General features: G+C 41.7%; 1 long non-coding RNA gene across 1 annotated transcript; it reads right to left on the minus strand.

Moving 5' to 3' along the window:
• Positions 1–5,784: 5,784 nt before the first annotated feature.
• On the minus strand, positions 5,785–17,926 carry LOC140211400 (uncharacterized). The gene is made up of 3 exons (XR_011889448.1): positions 17,573–17,926; positions 13,655–13,808; positions 5,785–6,311 (listed from the first exon to the last, which is right to left on the minus strand). It is a non-coding gene; the product is annotated as an uncharacterized lncRNA (long non-coding RNA).
• Between the last annotated feature and the right edge of the window lie 1,651 nt (positions 17,927–19,577).

Genomic DNA, 19,577 nt, shown 5'->3' on the forward strand with positions numbered 1-19,577 from the left:
AAGCTTAAGGGTATATAGGCTGAACACAGAGCATTGGGACTAGTTGGGTGGGCACAATGGTCGACTTGGGCTCATTAGGCCAAATGGCCTGTAACTGTGCTGTATTGTTGAAAGACTCTATTACTATAAGAAGACCAAAAAAATGTTGTTGCAGTCGTGGTGGTGCTGGGTTTGATGACACTGTAAATGTGAGTCAGTGGTTCAGTGATGTTAGATCATTGAGAAAGATTCTGGAGAAGGAAGAAGTGAGGGAGACATTAACAAGGATGTTGCTCAGCCTTGCCATTGATGACCATATTAGGGTAGTGCAGTGAGCAAGAATGAAATGGCACTAAAAGGAATTGAGGGTATAATGCAGGAATTCCCAACCTGGGGTCCATGATTCCCTTGTTTACTGGTATTAACCATAGCATTAAAAAGGTTGGGCGCCTCTGGTGTAATGGTTGAAATACCTGGTGCTCTACAATGATAATTCATTTAAAACCTTTTGAGAGGACTTCAAAGTTTGAGAATGAGAGATGAGTGAAAAGATGGCTAAAACTGAAAAGAATAACATTTTGGTAACAAATCAAACAAAAGAAGGAAGTCCAAACTTGGGATGTTTCTGGCCAAACTAAAGGTCCAAATTCATGTAAATCTCAAACCAAACGAAGCCTTAGGATTAAAAATGCCTTCGAAATGCTGAACATTAAAGTATTTGCCATACGATACTGCGCAAAAGCTTGAAAGTTCTTGAAGAAATGTGATACCCTTCAATAAATGACCACAATAATATGTTTGAGTGTAGGAGAAAGAGACACCTGGCATAAAACTGGTTTTGAGTGGAAATAATCAAGGTTGTGAGGTTTCTAATGTCTTGATTAAAATAGTTTTTCCTTGTCCTAATTTCCAGTTCTCTCATCAGGTGAATCTTCGGAAGCCACAGACCTGATAATTACCTCTGATTTCTTTCCTATCTTTCATCAGATCCCATAATGAAGGACAGTGAGTTGAGCCCTGATCTTGGATGCATAATGGAATCTGTCTGAAGCTGAAAGCTGACACCATTGCTAAAGCAAAGCTGCGGCAAAGGATGTAACCATGACAACTTGTTTTTCTCTCTCTATGATGTACTTTAAAGATCAAGGAAGAACTACTGTGACTGCAACTGTTCAAGTGTTGTATAACTTCCAGTCTTGGTATTATTAAAGGATCGAATAATTTGCAATGCCGAGCTTCTAATAAATTACAAATAGTTAGCCTGTGGGAAGTCTACCTAAATAATTATTGCACTTATGCAACCTAACACAAAGGAGCAAACCACTCCTGTCAGGAACAACATCAATTCATTTGTAAATACTCAATTCTTTTCAGCAATTAAAAGAAGCAAATGTGGATTGAATTTCATTGCATTGTTAGTGTATATTCAATCAGTATTTTATGATCTCAATAAGATTTTTACATCTTTGATGTTATTCATTATTTGGTTCCTAGAATTAAGCAATTATAAAAAGGATTAAAGGGGAATTGAAAAAAAGAGATTTCATCCTATGAGAGGTAAGTTTGTGGAACACACTGCCTTGGAGGACTATGCAGGCAGAAGTCAACATTATATTTTAAAATACCAGTAAACAACATGGGTATTATAAAACCATAATTTGTATGAGCAGAATTAGGCTACTCGGCCCATCAAGTTTGCTCTGCTATTCCATCAAAACTGATTTATTATCCTCTCAATCCCATTCTCCTACCATCTCCCCGTAACCTTTGATGCCCTGACTAATCAAGAACCTATCAACCTCCACCTTAAGTATACCCAATGGCTTGGCCTTCACAGCCGTCTGTGGCAATGAATTCCACAGATTCACCGCCCTCTGACGAAAGAAATTTTTCCTCATCTCTGTTCTAAATAGACATCCCTCAAATCTAAGGCTGTGCCCTCTGGTCCTTGACTTCCCACTATAGGAAACATTCATTCTCTCTAGGCTTTTCAATATTCTATAGGTATCAATGATATCCCTTCTAAACTCCAGCGAGTACAGGCCCAGAACCATCAAACACACCCTTTCATTCCTGGGGTAATTCTCGTGAATGCCCTCTGGACCCTCTCCAATGCCAGCACATCTTTTCTTAGATAAGGGGCCCAAAACTGTTCACAATACACCAAGTGCAGTCTGACCAATACCTTATAAAGCCTCAGAACTGCTTTTGTATTCTAGTCCTCTTGAAAGAAACACTAACATTTGCCTTCCTTACCACTGACTCAACCTGCAAGTTAACTTTTAGGGAATCATGCACGAGGACTCTCAAATCCCTTAGAAAATTTTGAATTTTCCTCCCATTTGAAAGTAGTCCATGCCTTTATTCCTCCAAACAAAGTGCATGACTGCACTTTGTGGATTGGTGTGAAAAGAGCAACCTAGCCTGAACTTGGAGCAGATAAAGGAAATCATTGTGTACTGATGGCTTGCTCATAGAGGGACTAAGTTCCTGGGAGTTCACATAATAGATTACCTCACCCATTCCCTTAAAATCACCTCCATGAACAGGAAGGCACAGCAGCCTCTCCACTTCCCAAGAAAATTGAGGCAAGCAAGGCTCTCACCCCCCCACCTTAACTGTGTTTCACAGGATCATCATTGAGAGCATCCTGACAAGTTGCATCTCCATCCAGTATGGGAGCGGTCGAGCATTGAACTTGAAGTTCCAACAAAGGACTGTGAGAACAGCTGAAAGGATCATAGGGGTCTCTCTACCATCCATTAGGGACATTTATCAGGAGCACTGCATACACAGGGCCCTTAGCGTTATCAATTACCCCACCCATCTATCCAGCATCCTCTTTGACTTTCTACCATCAGGCAAGAGACTACAATAAATAAAAACAAGAATGGTCAGGATGAGAAACAGTTTCTTCCCCCAGGCCATCAATCTTCTGAACTCCCAGGTACATTGTATTCGAAGTGTCACTGGTTAATCTGTTCTGTACCTTACAATATTTAATATTAATTAACACTTTGCTTCAGTATTCACTACGGAAAATTATCTTGGCAATTGCAAGGATGACTTGCAGCAGACTGTAAAGTTTGAGCATGTAGATATTAAGGAAGAGGATGTGGTGGAGCTTTTGGAAAGCATCAAGTTGGATAAGTCACCAGGACTGGATGGGATGTACCCCAGGCTACTGTGGGAAGTGAGGGAGGACATTGCTGAGCCTCTGGCGATGATCTTTGCATCATCAATGAGGACGGCAGAGATTCCAGAGTATTGGAGGTTTGCGGATGTTGTTCCTTATTCAAGAAAGGGAGTAGCGATACCCCAGGAAATTACAGACCAGTGAGTCTTACTTCAGTGGTTGGTAAGTTGATGGAGAAGATCCTGAGAGGCAGGATTTAGGAACATTTGGAGAAGCATAATATGATTAGGAATAGACAGCATGGCTTTGTCAAAGGCAGGTTGTACCTTATGAGCCTGATTGAATTTTTTGAGCATGTGACTAAACACATTGATGAAGGTAGAGCCGTAGGTGTACTGCATGTGGATTTTAGCAAGGCATTTGATAAGGTACCCCATGCCAGGCTTATTGAGAAAGTAAGGAGGCATGGGATCCAAGGGGGCATTGCTTTGTGGATCCAAAACTGGCTTGTCCACAGAAGGCAAAGAGTGGTTGTAGATGGGTCAAATTCTGTATGGAGGCCGGTGAACAGTGCCTCAGGGATCTGTTCTGGGACCCCTACTCTTTGTGATTTTTATAAAAGACCTGGATGAGGAAGTGGAGGGATGGGTTAGTAAATTTGCTGATGACACAAAGGTTGGGGGTGTTGTGGATAGTGTGGAGGTCGAAGGTTACAGCGGGACATTGATAGGATGCAAAGCTGGGCTGAGAAGTGGCAGATGGAGTTCAACCCAGATAAGTGTGAGGTGGTTCATTTTGGTAGATCAAATATGATGGCAGAATATAGCATTAATGGCAAGACTCTTGGCAGTGTGGAGGATTAGAGGGATTTTGGGGTCCAAACCCATAGGACACTCAAAGCTGCTATGCAGGTTGATTCTGTGGTTAAGAAGGCATACGGTGCATTGCTCTTCATCAACCATGGGATTAAGTTTAAGAGCTGAGAGGTAATGTTGCAGCTATATAGGATCCAGGTCAGACCCCACTAGGAGTACTGTGCTCAGTTCTGGTCACCTCACTACAGGAAGGACACAGAAACCATAGAAAGGGTGCAGTGGAGATTTACAAAGATGTTGCCTGGATTGGGGAGCATGCCTTATGAGAATAGGTTGAGTGAACTTGGCCTTTTCTCCTTGGAGTGATGGAGGATGAGACGTGACCTGATAGAGGTGTACAAGATGATGAGAGGCATTGATTGTGTGGATAGTCAGAGGCTTTTTCCCGGGGCTGAAATGGCTGTCACAAGAGGGTACAGGTTTAAGGTGCTTTGGAGTAGGTACAAAGGAGATGTCAGGGGTAAGTTTTTTAAGCAGAGAGTGGTGAGTGCATGGAATGGGCTGCCGGCGGCGGTGGTGGAGGTGGAAATGAGAGGCTCTTTTAAGAGACTCCTGGAGGATACATGCTTAGAAAAATAGAGGGCTATGGGAAAGCCTAGGCAGTTCTAAGGTAAAGACATGTTTGGCACAGCTTTGTGGGCAGAAAGGCCTGTATTGTGCTGTAGGTTTTCTATGTTTCTAATGCACTTTAGCTTGTTATTTATTTGTGATTCATCTGTAGATTTTATCCTTACCTTCATAAGTTATCGTGTGTTATGTGCTTTAAACCCCGGTTTCCATGTTCTCGTTTCCATATATATTATATACATTATATACATGTATGTGTGGGCACGTGGCCAAGTGGTTAAGGCATTGGACTAGCTACCTGAAGGTCGTGAGTTCGAGCCCCAGCCAAGGGAACGTGTTGTGTCCTTGAGCAAGGCACTTAATCACACATTGCTCTGTGATGACACTGGTGCCAAGCTGTATGGGTCCTAATGCCCTTCCCTTGGACAACATTGGTGTCTTGGAGAGGGGAGACCTGCAGCATGGGCAACTGCCTGTCTTCCATACAACCTTGCCTAGGCCTGCGTCCTGGAGAGTGAAGACTTTCCAGGCGAAGATGCATGGTCTCGCAAGACTAACGGATGTATGTAGTTAAATGACAATAAACTTCACTTGTCTTGATTCTGCACTTCCTTACAATATATTCCATCTGCCATATTTTTTTACCATTCTCCCAATCTGTCTAAGTCCTTCTGCAAACACCCTGCTTTCTCAACACTACCTGTCCCTCCATCTATCTTCATACCATCCGCAAACTTGGCCACAAAGCTGTCAATTCCTCTGTCTAAATCATTGCAACATAACGTGAAAGTATTGAAAAACACTTAATGGAGTAAGTTATTCTAGCTTGTTCTTTCTTGGCCAATGTGCACAAAATGGATTGAATGATCTCCTTCAAAGCCATAGAATTCAATGATGCAAGGGATTTGCAGGACTGTGCCATGTGATTTATATGAGACAATCATATTTTATATATTGAAATATAATGTATGATAAGACACATCTTTATTTACAATAATATAGCGACTTAGATAAAACTGAAAGTTTATTATCAAAGCAAATACAGTATATGTCACCATATTAACTTAAGATTCATTTTCTTAGAGGCATTCACAGTAGAACAAAGAAATACAATAAAACTAATGAAAAACTACATATTAGCAATCAACCAATGTGCAGAAGAAGACAAACTGCAAATACAGAAAAACTAATAATAATAATAAATATTAAATACATACATAAATAAGTCAATAATTCTGAGAACACAAGTTGTAGAGTCTTTAAAAATGAGTCCATTGGTTGAAGAATCAGTTCAGTATTGAAGTGAGTGCAGTTATTTACAATGGTTCAGGACCATGATACTTGAAAGGTAATAACTGTTCCTGAACTTAGTGGTGTGGGACTTAATGCTCCTGTACCTCCTTCCCGATGGCAACATACAAGAAGAGAGTATGCTCTGGATGGTGAGGATTCTTGTAGCAGCACTCCTTGTAGATGGTAGGGAGGGTTTTTTCCTGTGATGGACTGGGCTGTATCCACTAAATTTTAGGTTTTTCCATTCAAGGAGATGGTGTTTCCATGGCATGCCATGATGCAACCATTAAAGATACTCTCCGCTCTGCATCCACAGAAGTTTGTCAAAGTTTTAGATGACACGCCGAACATGTGTGAAGCTCGAAGGTGCTGCCTGTAGTGTTAACTATAAACACAAGAGACTACAGATGCTTGAAATCCAGAGCAACGGATACACAATGCTGAAGGAAGTTAGGGGTCATCTATAGAGAAGAATAAATAGTCAAAAGTTTGGGCCAAAACCCATCATCAATACTACACCTTTACTTATTTGTTACAGATTCCATGGCCTTGCTGATATTAACTTCTCAGATCTAGTTAGCAATGGGAATGTGTCAGAGCTGAACTGAGAACTAGGCATAATATTAAAAACCACTCAAAGCACCCATATTTCTCAAAAGTAATGGCATTAATTTTTTGTTCAGAATAAAAACATTGGCAGTGCATTGTGCATGGTCAAGCATTGAATATTGTTACTTTCTGGTTGGAATAATGTCAAATATTGCATTATCCGAAGCAAACTACATGTAGAAGTTCTATTGCTGGTTTCTCTTTCGAGATTTCATGTGAAGAAAGTTTACACCAATTGAATATCGATAGCAATAAAAGCATTACTGAACAAATGAGACAAAACCCAATGAATCCTCATGAAGAATCATCAACCAAATCTTTAAAAACTTAAACAGGAGGAATTCTGCAGATGCTGGAAATTCAAGCAACACATATCAAATTTGCTGGTGAATGCAGCAGGCCAGGCAGCATCTCTAGGAAGAGGTACAGTCGACGTTTCGGGCCGAGACCCTTCAGTTAGCCCTGACGAAGGGTCTCGGCCCGAAATGTCGACTGTACCTCTTCCTAGAGATGTTGCCTGGCCTGCTGCGTTCACCAGCAAATTTGATGTGTGTTGCATCAACCAAATCTACCCGTTACCTGTTCATTTGCACATATAATGGAAACACCAGCCTTACCTCATTCCTTTATCCCTAATTGCAAAGCTATTTTCAATATCATTGCACCATACTGGTAATATAATGTTAGCCAATTACTTGATAAATCCAAGATCGTGGCCAGTACAGTGCCTGTTACAGTACTACACCCATAAGTTATCATGTTAAGCCTACTACACTAATCTATAACTCAAGATACAGTTTGAGAATAATTGGTAGCTACATTTTAGACACTTCATTTTCCAATCATTAATAACTAGTTTTGATTTGCTCCTTGTCATACAAATATTGAGGCAGACAATTGATCTCTGACCATGATCTGGAGTCTCTTTCCATTTGACAAGTCAAGTCTTCCCATCATCTATCTGAAACAATTTAGAACTGTGGTTGGATAGGAGGTCATTTGGAGTCAGGGGTTTGTCAAAAATGTGGTAAAGAAGAAAACAGAAAGAACGCGAAAGATAAAGGATGCAATCAGTAAGTGAGAGGAAGAGAGAACAGAGAAGATGGGAGTAAATGAGAACATTCAGTGGAGGAAAGGGAGCAGTGAAAGGATGTATGACAAATCTTATTTTGTCACAATATGGACAAAGTTGTCATCAGGAAATAGAGTGAATGTCTTTTTTTCCTGAATAGGGAGGAAAAAAAATTACCTTTACTCATTGCTGAAGGATATGGAGTAGAGAGTATGGGGGAAAATGTTTAGATGAATTCTGCTAAGTGTATGGGGATTTAAATATTGATTCATTTTGAAGTGGGTCAAGTTGTTAAGGATGGGAAAGGGGATTTCTTTCCAATAGGATTTCTGAATGATCTCAGAGAAAAGTGTTAACCTACCGAATACTGCTCTGATTTATTCTTAATTGGAGAAGACAGAGTGTGATTGTTCCAATTATTTCTGCTTGGTGGGTGGAGAAGAATGGCCGTATTTCTGTTCACTTGTAGATGATGATGTGGGGGTGGTGGGAGTGGGAGAGTTGTGGTGAGAAATTTATAAATTTACGTAAAAGTTGTAGCTTAATGAAATGTGAAGGAAAACAATTGCCACTTGCAAATGGGCATCACTAAATTGTGTTGAGTTTGATTGTGGGGAATTGTATGAACTAAATTACTACCCACGTTGTGAGATAAATATTATAATTATTACATAATTGTTATTATTACATAATTCATAATAAAGCTAGTCAGGTTTATGTAGCTCTTTGAGTTTCATAAATAATTACACACAGTGATCTTCAAGGTCATTACCAATATTGATTGATTACTATTAAAGGAGGACAAATGGGGGAGGAACACACATCAAAGTTGCTGGTGAACGCAGCAGGCCAGGCAGCATCTCTAGGAAGAGGTACAATGAGGACCTATTTTGTCTACGGGTGTCAGCCATGGGATCTTGTTACACAGGGTCTTGTTACAGCAGACTAGTGGAAGAAGAAAGCTCTGATTTCTTTCTTCCAAAACTCTGCCGGCACTTTTAGTTTTGTCCTGTGTTTTTTTTTCTGAAGACTGACACCACCCAGAGTTTATTTCCTTCAATGTCAGCAACCACTAATTTCTCATCAAAGAAGATATTAATTAGGGTTAAGGACAACCATTAGTCATTGCCATCCTCTGAACTAATAAAACAATGGGTGGGAAACAAACTAAACTTGTCTATTCCTGATCTCCATGGATACCCTCCATCAAGACCCATTGGTTGGTGATCAGGAAAAGGAATCAAGTAGATTTTCAGTGCCTCTTTTTATCCAGGAATATTATGACCAACTAAATTACTAAAACTCTGGTACAAGCTTTGAATGTTACAGATCTTTATACATCAGTACAACACCATCTTAAACATCCCTTCAGTCCATCAATACTTTAGCTGTGGTGTTTAGTATCTCTTAGATATGCTGCATAAATTTCACATGGGATCTGCCAAATCTATGACCTCCAGAACCTATGTGGATATAAGCTCCAGGAATATGAAAAAAACACTATCACCTCCATGTCTATCTGCAAGTCACAGATTTCAGCTTCAAAATGCTTTGCAATTCCTTCTCCTTCATTGGGCTACTGCTATACTTTTAACACACTATGTTGTCTTGTAAGTCTTTTTTTTGTAATCACAAGCTATTGCTGGATACTAAGAAGATCAAATACAACATTCTTCAGCATGTTGCTTGATAGTGATGGAGCTGGACATATTGCATACCGTTCCTGTGTTGTCACCTGAACTTGCTCTGTACCGTTGTGCTGAGATAGTGCAAGGTGCGAGTGATTATCTTAGGCATTTTTATTGGGATGGCAAGACCCTGTTGGACATTGGTAACATAGAAAACCGCAGGCCTGGTTCACTGGTTCATTGGTGAGACTGACGGCAGGGAAGCTGTGGCAAGGGCAAGGCATAGGCTGAGGCTGCTGGGTTGCCTGTAACAGTCATTCATAGCGGTGCTTCTCTCTAGTGTTCACTCGGTGCTGCTCTCCAGTGTTTGCTCAGTGGAAGTACAAACTGGACCAGGACGATTGTTCATCCCAGTTTGGCAAAAGAATAAATCAAGGAAGGTAGTGCACCCGTGGCTGACAAGGGAAATTAGGGATAGTATCAATTCCAAAGAAGAAGCATACAAATTAGCCAGAAAAAATGGCTCACCTGAGGACTGGGAGAAATTCAGAGTTCAGCAGAGGAGGACAAAGGGCTTAATTAGGAAGGGGAAAAAAGATTATGAGAGAAAACTGGCAGGGAACATAAAAACTGACTGTAGAAGTTTTTATAGATATGTGAAAAGAAAAAGATTGGTTAAGACAAATGTAGGTCCCCTACAGACAGAAACAGGTGAATCGATTATGGGGAGCAAGGACATGGCAGACCAATTGAATAATTACCTTGGTTCTGTCTTCACTAAGGAGGACATAAATAATCTTCCAGAAATAGTAGGGGACAGAGGGTCCAGTGAGATGGAGGAACTGAGCGAAATACATGTTAGTAGGGAAGTGGTGTTAGGTAAATTGAAGGGATTAAAGGCAGATAAATCCCCAGGGCCAGATGCTCTGCATCCCAGAGTGCTTAAGGAAGTAGCCCAAGAAATAGTGGATGCATTAATGATAATTTTTCAAAACTCTTTAGATTCCGGACTAGTTCCTGAGGATTGGAGGGTGGCTAATGGAACCCCACTTTTTAAAACAGGAGGGAGAGAGAAACCAGGGAATTATAGACCGGTTAGCCTAACATCGGTGGTGGGGAAACTGCTAGAGTCAGTTATCAAAGATGTGATAACAGCACATTTGGAAAGCGGTGAAATCATCGGACAAAGTCAGCATGGATTTGTGAAAGGAAAATCATGTCTGACGAATCTCATAGAATTTTTTGAGGATGTAACTAGTAGAGTGGATAGGGGAGAACCAGTGGATGTGGTATATTTGGATTTTCAAAAGGCTTTTGACAAGGTCCCACACAGGAGATTGGTGTGCAAACTTAAAGCACACGGTATTGGGGGTAAGATATTGATGTGGATAGAGAATTGGTTAGCAGACAGGAAGCAAAGAGTGGGAATAAACGGGACCTTTTCAGAATGGCAGGCAGTGACTAGTGGGGTACCGCAAGGCTCAGTGCTGGGACCCCAGTTGTTTACAATATATATTACTGACTTGGATGAGGGAATTAAATGCAGCATTTCCAAGTTTGCGGATGACACGAAGCTGGGCAGCAGTGTTAGCTGTGAGGAGGATGGTAAGAGGATGCAGGGTGACTTGGATAGGTTAGGTGAGTGGTCAAATTCATGGCAGATGCAATTTAATGTGGATAAATGTGAAGTTATCCACTTTGGTGGCAAAAACAGGAAAACAGATTATTATCGGAATGGTGGCCGATTAGGAAAAGGGGAGGTGCAATGAGACCTGGGTGTCATTATACACCAGTCATTGAAAGTGGGCATGCAGGTACAGCAGGCGGTGAAAAAGGCGAATGGTACGCTGGCATTTATAGCGAGAGGATTCGAGTATAGGAGCAGGGAGGTACTACTGCAGTTGTACAGGGCCTTGGTGAGACCACACCTGGAGTATTGTGTGCAGTTTTGGTCCCCTAATCTGAGGAAAGATATCCTTGCCATAGAGGGATTACAAAGAAGGTTCACCAGATTGATTCCTGGGATGGCAGGGATGGCAGGACTTTCATATAATGAAAGACTGGATGAACTAGGCTTATACTCGTTGGAATTTAGAAGATTGAGGGGGGATCTGATTGAAACGTATAAAATCCTAAAGGGATTGGACAGGCTAGATGCAGGAAGATTGTTCCCGATGTTGGAGAAGTCCAGAACGAGGGGTCGCAGTTTGAGGATAAAGAGGAATCCTTTTAGGACCGAGATTAAGAAAAACTTCTTCACACAGAGAGTGGTGAATCTGTGGAATTCTCTGCCACAGGAAACAGTTGAGGCCAGTTCATTGGCTATATTTAAGAGGGAGTTAGATATGGCCCTTGTGGCTAAAGGGATCAGGGGGTATGGAGGGAAGGCTGGTGCAGGGTTCTGAGTTGGATGATTAGTCATGATCATACTGAATAGCGGTGCAGGTTCGAAGGGCCGAAGGGCCGAATGGCCTACTCCTGCACCTATTTTCTATGTTTCTATGTTTCTATGATTTACCATAAATCTAGCCACCCAAGGTCTTAAGCTATATCCTTTTTTCTCTTTGTGACTGCATGTTTTTTTCTGAAATTATAACCATATGTGCTATGTGCAGTGTGTTGTGTGCTGTTGGTAATGTGTTTTGCACCTTGGCCCCAGAGGGATGCTGTTTGATTTGGCTATATTTAAGTATGTTTGAATGATAGCTAACCTGAATTTGAACTTGAAGAGTACTTTCACTGTACTGCCTACAGCCAATCACACAGAAGGATCAACACTACCTTTTCAACCTGACTAGAGCTGGGTATTAAATGCTTTTATTGCCAGCACTGTCCTCACCCTAGGACCAATCATTGAGAAAACTGTGATATAAATTTACTTTAAGAGTGTTTCACTATTTTTGTTAGAGCTTTGCTTTGCACTGTTTCCTATATATATTTGATGCTACTAACTTCTGACTATAAAGATTCTGGCCCAAGATTTTGTTGTGACCTGTATGGCTGAATCTGTAGATGTTTCCTTTATTGCCCGATATTCTGATCATTCCTCTTGCACCTAGTTATTAATTGAAGCTCTTTATAGCATTGATTCATATGATATTTCTTTCAAGTTGCAGTACAGACTGATTGATCTCCAATATTTTGAAGTTATTCCTGATATGTGTAGCTTAGATGACTACCCAGTTTAACTATAACACCAAGAATAATGAGATTTTCTTGCCACTTTACCTTAGTCTATTTTTTTTATCAAAATGTTTCCTTCAGTCTTAAATTGGAATATCTGCTGATTAAATTTGCTCATATTCTCCAGAGTCAGTCATACTGCACAGAGGCGGGACCTTCAGCCCATCTAGTCCATGCCAAAAACCATTTAAGCTGCCTACTCCCAATGATCTGCACTGGGACCATAGCCACCCATATCCCTACAATCCATGTACCCATCCAAATGTCTCTTAAATGTTGAAACTGAGCTTGCATGCACCACTTGAGCTGACAGCTCATTCCATCCTCCCACAACCCTCTGAGTGAAGACATTTCCCCTCGTGTTCCACTTAAACTTTTTACCTTTCACATTAACACAAGGCCTCTGGTTAGTCCCATCCAACCCCAATGGAAAAAGCCTGCTTGCATTTACCTTACCGATACCACTCATAATTTTGTATATCTCTATCTAATCTCTTCCCAGTCTTCTATACTCTAAAGAATATAATGCTAACCTATTAAATCTTTTCTTATAACTTGAGTCATCCAGATCCAGCAACATCCTTGTAATGTCATACGGGGGTGGGGGGGGGCGGAATGCAAGACACAGAGCCTTCGTAATCTTGGGAGACAGGAACGCAGAACACAGAGCCTTGGTAATCTTGGGAGACTGGAATGCAGAACACAGAGCCAGGACTGCACGTGGAACTCCTGCACAGGATGCGGCACATAGACAGAACAAGAGCCCAAAGCCTTGACTTGCTCTTGGGAGAACAGGAAACAGAACACAGAGCCTTGGTAATCTTGGGAGACAGGAACGCAGAACACAGAGTCGGGACCCCTCCTTGGGAACAGGACGTAGGGCTGGGACTCCTACACAGAACACAGAGACAGATCTCCACTCAAGGTAGTGGCAAATGGCTGGACCTACCCAGCGGAGACGAGGGCACAAAGAGACGGTTCCCTACACAAGGTAGCAGCAAACGGCCGGACCTACCCAGCGAAGGCGTGGACACAGACAGTTCCCGACTCAAGGTAGCGGCAAATGGCCGGACCTACCTAGTGAAGGTGTGGACACAAAGAGACAGTTCCAAACAACGAAAGACATTCCTCACCTAGACATAGCAAGGACCCGAGCTTTCCCTGGCATTTGAACCTGACAGCATTACAGGCGAGGACACAGGCAAAGGTAGCAGGCGAGGCTTCAGGCGAAGGTAGAAGGCCAGGCTTCAGGCGAAGGTAGCAGGCGAGGGCACAAAGAGATGGTCCCAAACAACAAAAGACAGTTCCTTACCTAGACACAGCAAGGCCCTAAGCTTGCCCTGGTGGTTGAACCTGACGGCATTACAGGCGAGGACACAGGCGAAGGTAGCAGGTGAGGCTTCAGGTGAAGTTAGCAGGCGAAGCTTCAGGCAAAGGTAGCAGGCGAGGCTTCAGGCCGGACCTACCTAGTGAAGGCGAGGACACAAAGAGACAGTTCCAAACAATGAAAGACAGTTCCTTATCTAGACACAGCAAGGCCCCGAGCTTGCCCTGGTGGTTGAACCTGATGGTATTACAGGCGAGGACACAGGCGAAGGCAACAGGCGAGGCTTCAGAAGGAAGGGGAAGGGGAGGGAACAGTCCACCAACTGAAGCTGAACCCAGGAGCTGTTTATGTAGCCAGCCCAATATGTGAATCATGTGCCTCAATTAAGGCACACAAGAGGACAAGGGAAAACCGGAAAACCTGGAATAAGGATCAATGGACTGTACCGTGAACCGGAATGCGGACTTCACAGACCAGATCATGACATGTAAATTTTCTCTGCACTCTTTCAAACTTGTTTCAATCTTTCCTGTAGGTAGGTGACCAAGACTGTGCACAATACTACAGATTAGGCTTCACCAACATCTTATACAACAATGTAACATTCCATTTTCTGAATTCATACATTGATTTATGAAGGCCAATATGCCAAAAGCTGTCCTTGAGACCCTATCTACCTGTGATGCCACTCTCAATAAATTATGTACTTGTATTCCCAGATCCCTTTGTTCTACGACACTCCTCAGTGCCTTACCATTCATTGTGTAAGAACTGCTCTAGTTGGTCCTACCAAGACCTTTCACTTGTCTGCATTAAATTCCATTTGTTATTTTTCAGACATTTTTCTCATGGATGCAGATCCCTCTACAAGCCATGATAGCCTTCCTCACTCATCCACTTCACCCCCAATCTTGGTGTAATCGGCAAATTTGCTGATTCAGTTAACTACATTATTATCTTTGCTATAGATGACAACCAACAAAGGACCCAGAACTGATCTCTAAAGCACTCTACTAGTCAGAGGCCTCCAATCAGAGAGGCAACCCTCTACAACCACTTTCTGGCTTTTCCCACAAAGCCAATGCCTAATCCAATTTACTACCTTCATCTGAATGCTGAGTGACTGAACCTTCCTGACCAGCCTCCCAAGCAGCACTATGTCAAATGCCTTACTAAAATCCATGTAAAAAACTTCCACTGCCTTGCCTTTATCCTCTTTCCTGGTACATGACCTACCATGCACAAAGTCATGTTGACTATTCTTAATCAGTCCACATCTATCCAAATATTTATATATCCAGTCCCTTAGAATACCTTCCAATAACTTTCCCACAACTGAGATCAGACTCATCAGCCTATAATTTTGTGGTTTCTGCTTAGAGCCTTTTATAAACAGCGGAACAACTTTGGCTCTCCTAACCACTCTTACCTCTCCTGTTGCTAAGGATGTTTCAATTATCTCTACAACACAAAATACTCTGCAGATGCTGGGGTTAAAGCAACACTCACAGCACTTTGGAAGAAAGGGCATCTGCCCCTTCCCTCTTCAGACCTGACGAAGGGTTCCGGCCTGAAACGTTGACTGATCGTTTCCACGGATGCTGCCCGACCTGCGGAGTTCCTCCAGTGTGCTGTGAGTGTTGTTTCACCTATCTCTGCTAGGGCCCCGGCAATTTCTGCACTTGCCTCCCATAGGATCCAAGGGAACACCTTGTCAGGCCCTGGGGATTTATCCACCCTGATTTGCCTCAGGGTAGCAAGCACCTCCCCCCCTGTAATTTGTACAGGGTCCACAAAGTTGATACGACTTTTCCTCACTTCTATAGTCTCTGTATCTGTTTCCTGAGTAAATACAGATGCAAAGAATGCACTTAAGATCTTCCCCATCTGTTTTGGCTCCAGACATGCATTACCATTCTGGACTTCCGGACAACCAATTTTGTCCCTAGTAATCCTTTTGCTCTTTACTTACCTGATTCTCTTTCACCTTGTCTGCAGGAGCAACTTCGTGCCTTCTTTTAACCTTACTGATTTCTTTCTTAAGTGTTCTCTTATACTCCATAAGTACCTCATTTATTACTACTTGCCTATACCTGCTATGAACCTCCTTTTTTCTCTTAACTAGGGCCTCAATATCTCTTGAAAAGCAAGGTTCCTTGCAATTTTATCTTTACCTTTTATTCTGACATGCACATAGAAGCTTTGTCCTCTCAAAATTTCATTTTTGGAGGCCTCCCACTTTGACAGAAAACAGCCTGTCCCAATCTACACTTGCCAGATCATTTCTGATATGATCAAAGTTGGACTTTCTCCAGTTTAGAATCTCAACCTGTGGACTAAACCTATTTCTTTGCTTATTCATTTTGAAAATGATGGCATTGTGGTCACGGGATCCAAAACGTTCCTCTACACAAACTTTTGTGGTGTGCCCCGTCTCATTCCCTAATAGCACATCCAGTGTCATATCCTCTCTGGTTGGGATTTCTATTTACCGATGAAGGAAATCTTCCTGAGCACATTTGACAAATTCTATCCCATAGTCCTCTGACAGTATGGGGGTCCCAGTCAATATGTGGAAATTTAAATTCACCTACTATAACAACCTTTATGTTTCTTACATGTCTAAACAATATGGTATTTTAAGTATTTGAGAAAAGAGATATGCTGCATTTCCTCTTTAAGAATTGCAGATTTCAAATGCCATTCTGATCCAAAAAAATATTGTAACGGGCTGCAAACCACTTGTAATAATTTGAAATAATAAAAACATTAATATTGTGAAATATTAAGTATACACAGTCCACCATATACATTGCCCTGTGCCATTGTAATACTAATTGTAAGAATCAATATTAAAGTTTTGTTTTCAAAGATTGACGATAGATAATTTTGGTGTAATTCACTCTCCCCAACTCCTCCCCCTCCCCGCCTTGTTTTATCGGTTCCCTTTCACCTGCTCACCACTCTCCTGTTATTCTTTTTCCAGTCTTCCTTCTCCCCTTTTTCTGACCCTAATCCTAACCCAGTGACCCTTTCTAAACTTAACACCGTGACTTTTACACTTGATTTATGGCGCGCCTGTGAAGGGTCAGGCCTGGTTTTAATGCTAAGTTATTATCACTACTAATGTCTTTATTGGGCTACTGTGTTTCCAACACAGGAAGTTGACATTAAAAATGTTACTTTTTAAGTGGTGTTATATGTTTATACTGTTGTCAATAATTGGGAGAAGTCTTAAGTTGAGGATTCATTGCCTGCTGAGGAGAGAAAAAAATATACAAGTCTTTCTTAGAATGTGCTACTTTACATCAGGCTATTAGAATTTAACAAGGGCGTGTAGTTCTAGGGAAGATTTTAGGGACTACTGGCTTGAAATAACCGCACAACTTCGAGAATCTGTTCTGTGTTTTGTGATAACACTTCCAAAATAGTTTATTTTCAAAATATAGTCTAGTCCTCTACTGAAATTCCAACGTCTTGCAAGCAAATTGTCCCACTAATAATTCAATAACCCAGGTGATCAATGCACTAATTTGAAAACTTTTGGAACTGTGTTTAAAAGTTTACTATCTTCCATTCCGCAATGACTGCAATTTCAATAGTTCCATGTGCACTCATTTCGGGATGCTAAACATTTCTTACAAAAGAGAGAACTACCTTTTCCCCCTTTTTAGACTCCTTGCCTTGCTCTGTTTCTTATTCATTAATTACTCTAAGGGTCTATTTATGTAGTTTACAAAGCCACTTAAACTACGCACCAATTTAACATATTTATGACCCCGTTTTTCTTTCTTTTCTTGGAGACTGTACGGTGATTGTTCTCCGGACCCGAGGACCCCGGAGCGGCGTAAATGATGAAAGAAGACACATAAAGAAGGAAATGAATGTGTGAATAATGAATACCTTCGAGAAACAACTGGCGCAATTTGGCCCATGGCCCAGGGGGGTCACTTTAATAGAGTCTCGCCTCAGCCCATTGAGTGCATGAGAGACTATTAAAAAACAAGAGATCATCGGCGTAGGTTGATCACTCTGGATCTCGTTTTCTTTCATCCGCGTCCAGGCAAAATTATAACGATCACATCTGTAAAAGGAACTGGGAGATTGTTGCAAGATTCTGTATTTTTTTTTGATGCCGGCTCATAAATCGTGGAGATTGAGTCCCTTTCAAAAGCTCTCCATGGTCTAGTTTCGCTTCTGGGTCACTAAAGGCATTGAAGTTTTAATGGCATGCCACGGCAGATTACACGATACAGCTGTCCCGGCACCGTGAAAATTAAGTTATGCCCCGTGTCAGCAAGTTTTTATTGGCAAAGCGCTGAGAAGTGCGCATCCAGGAGTGGAGTCAGAGCTCGGAGTGCTTACTCACTGTCAGCAATGGAGATGATGGGGGAATCCGAGAGAAATGTGCTCTTTGTTCTGCTCTCACACAGAGGTCTCACCCCATAGACTTTCTACTATAGACCCAGCCTCTTTATTAAAACACTTCACTCCATCTTCAAGCCACTATACACTTCATGGAACAATCGCCCAAAATCTGGCTCTTCACATCCAGCTGCATTTTCAGACTTGCCTGCTGGTCATGATTTCTGTCTCAAAGCACTCCCCCTACTTAAAGTCTCCTTATTCATTACAAGTTTCCCTTTTTTGGGGCGGGGGAGGCCAAATCTTTTCAGGGTGTTATGAAAACCAGCATCAAGGTCATTTTGTTAGGCCGACGAGTGCGTCTCTCAGTACATTTGTGCGTGTATCTTGGATCTTTGTAACTGTAGCTATACAGTTGTTTGTGGCTCTGTGTGTGTGTGGGGGGGGGGGGGGGAGATCATGTTCCGGCAGAGGAACTTGACCAAGGAAAGAAGATACACGTTTCTGAAAGTTGTATTTTGTGTCCCCTGCTTGATTCCGATCCTTGCTCAGTCATCGGATTGCTTCAGTTCAATAAACCTAAACAACACTCCACAATAGAGAATGTCAGCGCACAGCAATGTCAAAGTAGCCAGGCTGTGAAATCATTGTTTTGTGCATGGGTGAAACAATGTTTTATTAATCAAGGGCGCTCGGTGTAAATGCTAGGAACACCTCTGGGGATCGGCATTAATCATTACAGAACTCCTATCAGTTCCCTTCTTTCCTCTCACACAGAATTAAACTGTATTTCCCCCGATCCTAGACAGTTTACATATCTACATAAATAGTGGCTCCGAACATGTAAATTTGTTTAAATGCAAATCCAGTGATCTTTTATATAAAAAACTTTTGTCTTCTTCAAATTTGTTTTTGTCTTCAGCATACATGGCACAATTAGTATATTGTTTCAAATCTCACGTCTCATCCACTCTGTCGTTAGTTGTTCCTGTTTGAAACGTTCATAAACAAATGCAATGCATACATGAGCAGGTCATTTCAAAATAAAGCTTGCTCGAAACCCTCTATTACTGGAGAAAATTCATTAGTGTTTCGTGCTGTCAAATGACCATCATTTATCTTCACTTAAAGATAAACAAACAGAGAGGTACAAGGACAAGAACTCCCAAATAAATCTCCCCCTCCTTCAACCTTGACGTCTTCTCCTCCCAGGAGAACAACTGGATCAACATATTTGGGAAAGACACTCAATAAGCGAAAGCCTGGCCCGGAATTTATAGCACATAATACCTGTCTGCTTGCCCCCTGAACCCATTTCACAGGTCACAGAGCAGCAAAATGACCAATTTGAGAAGACTTCGGGACCGAAATGTGCTCAATAATTTGATGCACTGGAGACCTCTAACCTCCCTGTCACAAAATTAAAATGTTTATCAGCGTTGTTAGAAACATGAGTGCGTTTGCCAATCTGTTTTCAGTAAAGAGAGGGAAATGATCAACATATTGGGAAAAGAAAACATTTCGCCAGCTATCGTTTGCATTT

The sequence above is a fragment of the Mobula birostris genome, chromosome 17, assembly GCF_030028105.1.
Source record: "Mobula birostris isolate sMobBir1 chromosome 17, sMobBir1.hap1, whole genome shotgun sequence".
Classification (NCBI taxonomy): domain Eukaryota; kingdom Metazoa; phylum Chordata; class Chondrichthyes; order Myliobatiformes; family Myliobatidae; genus Mobula; species Mobula birostris.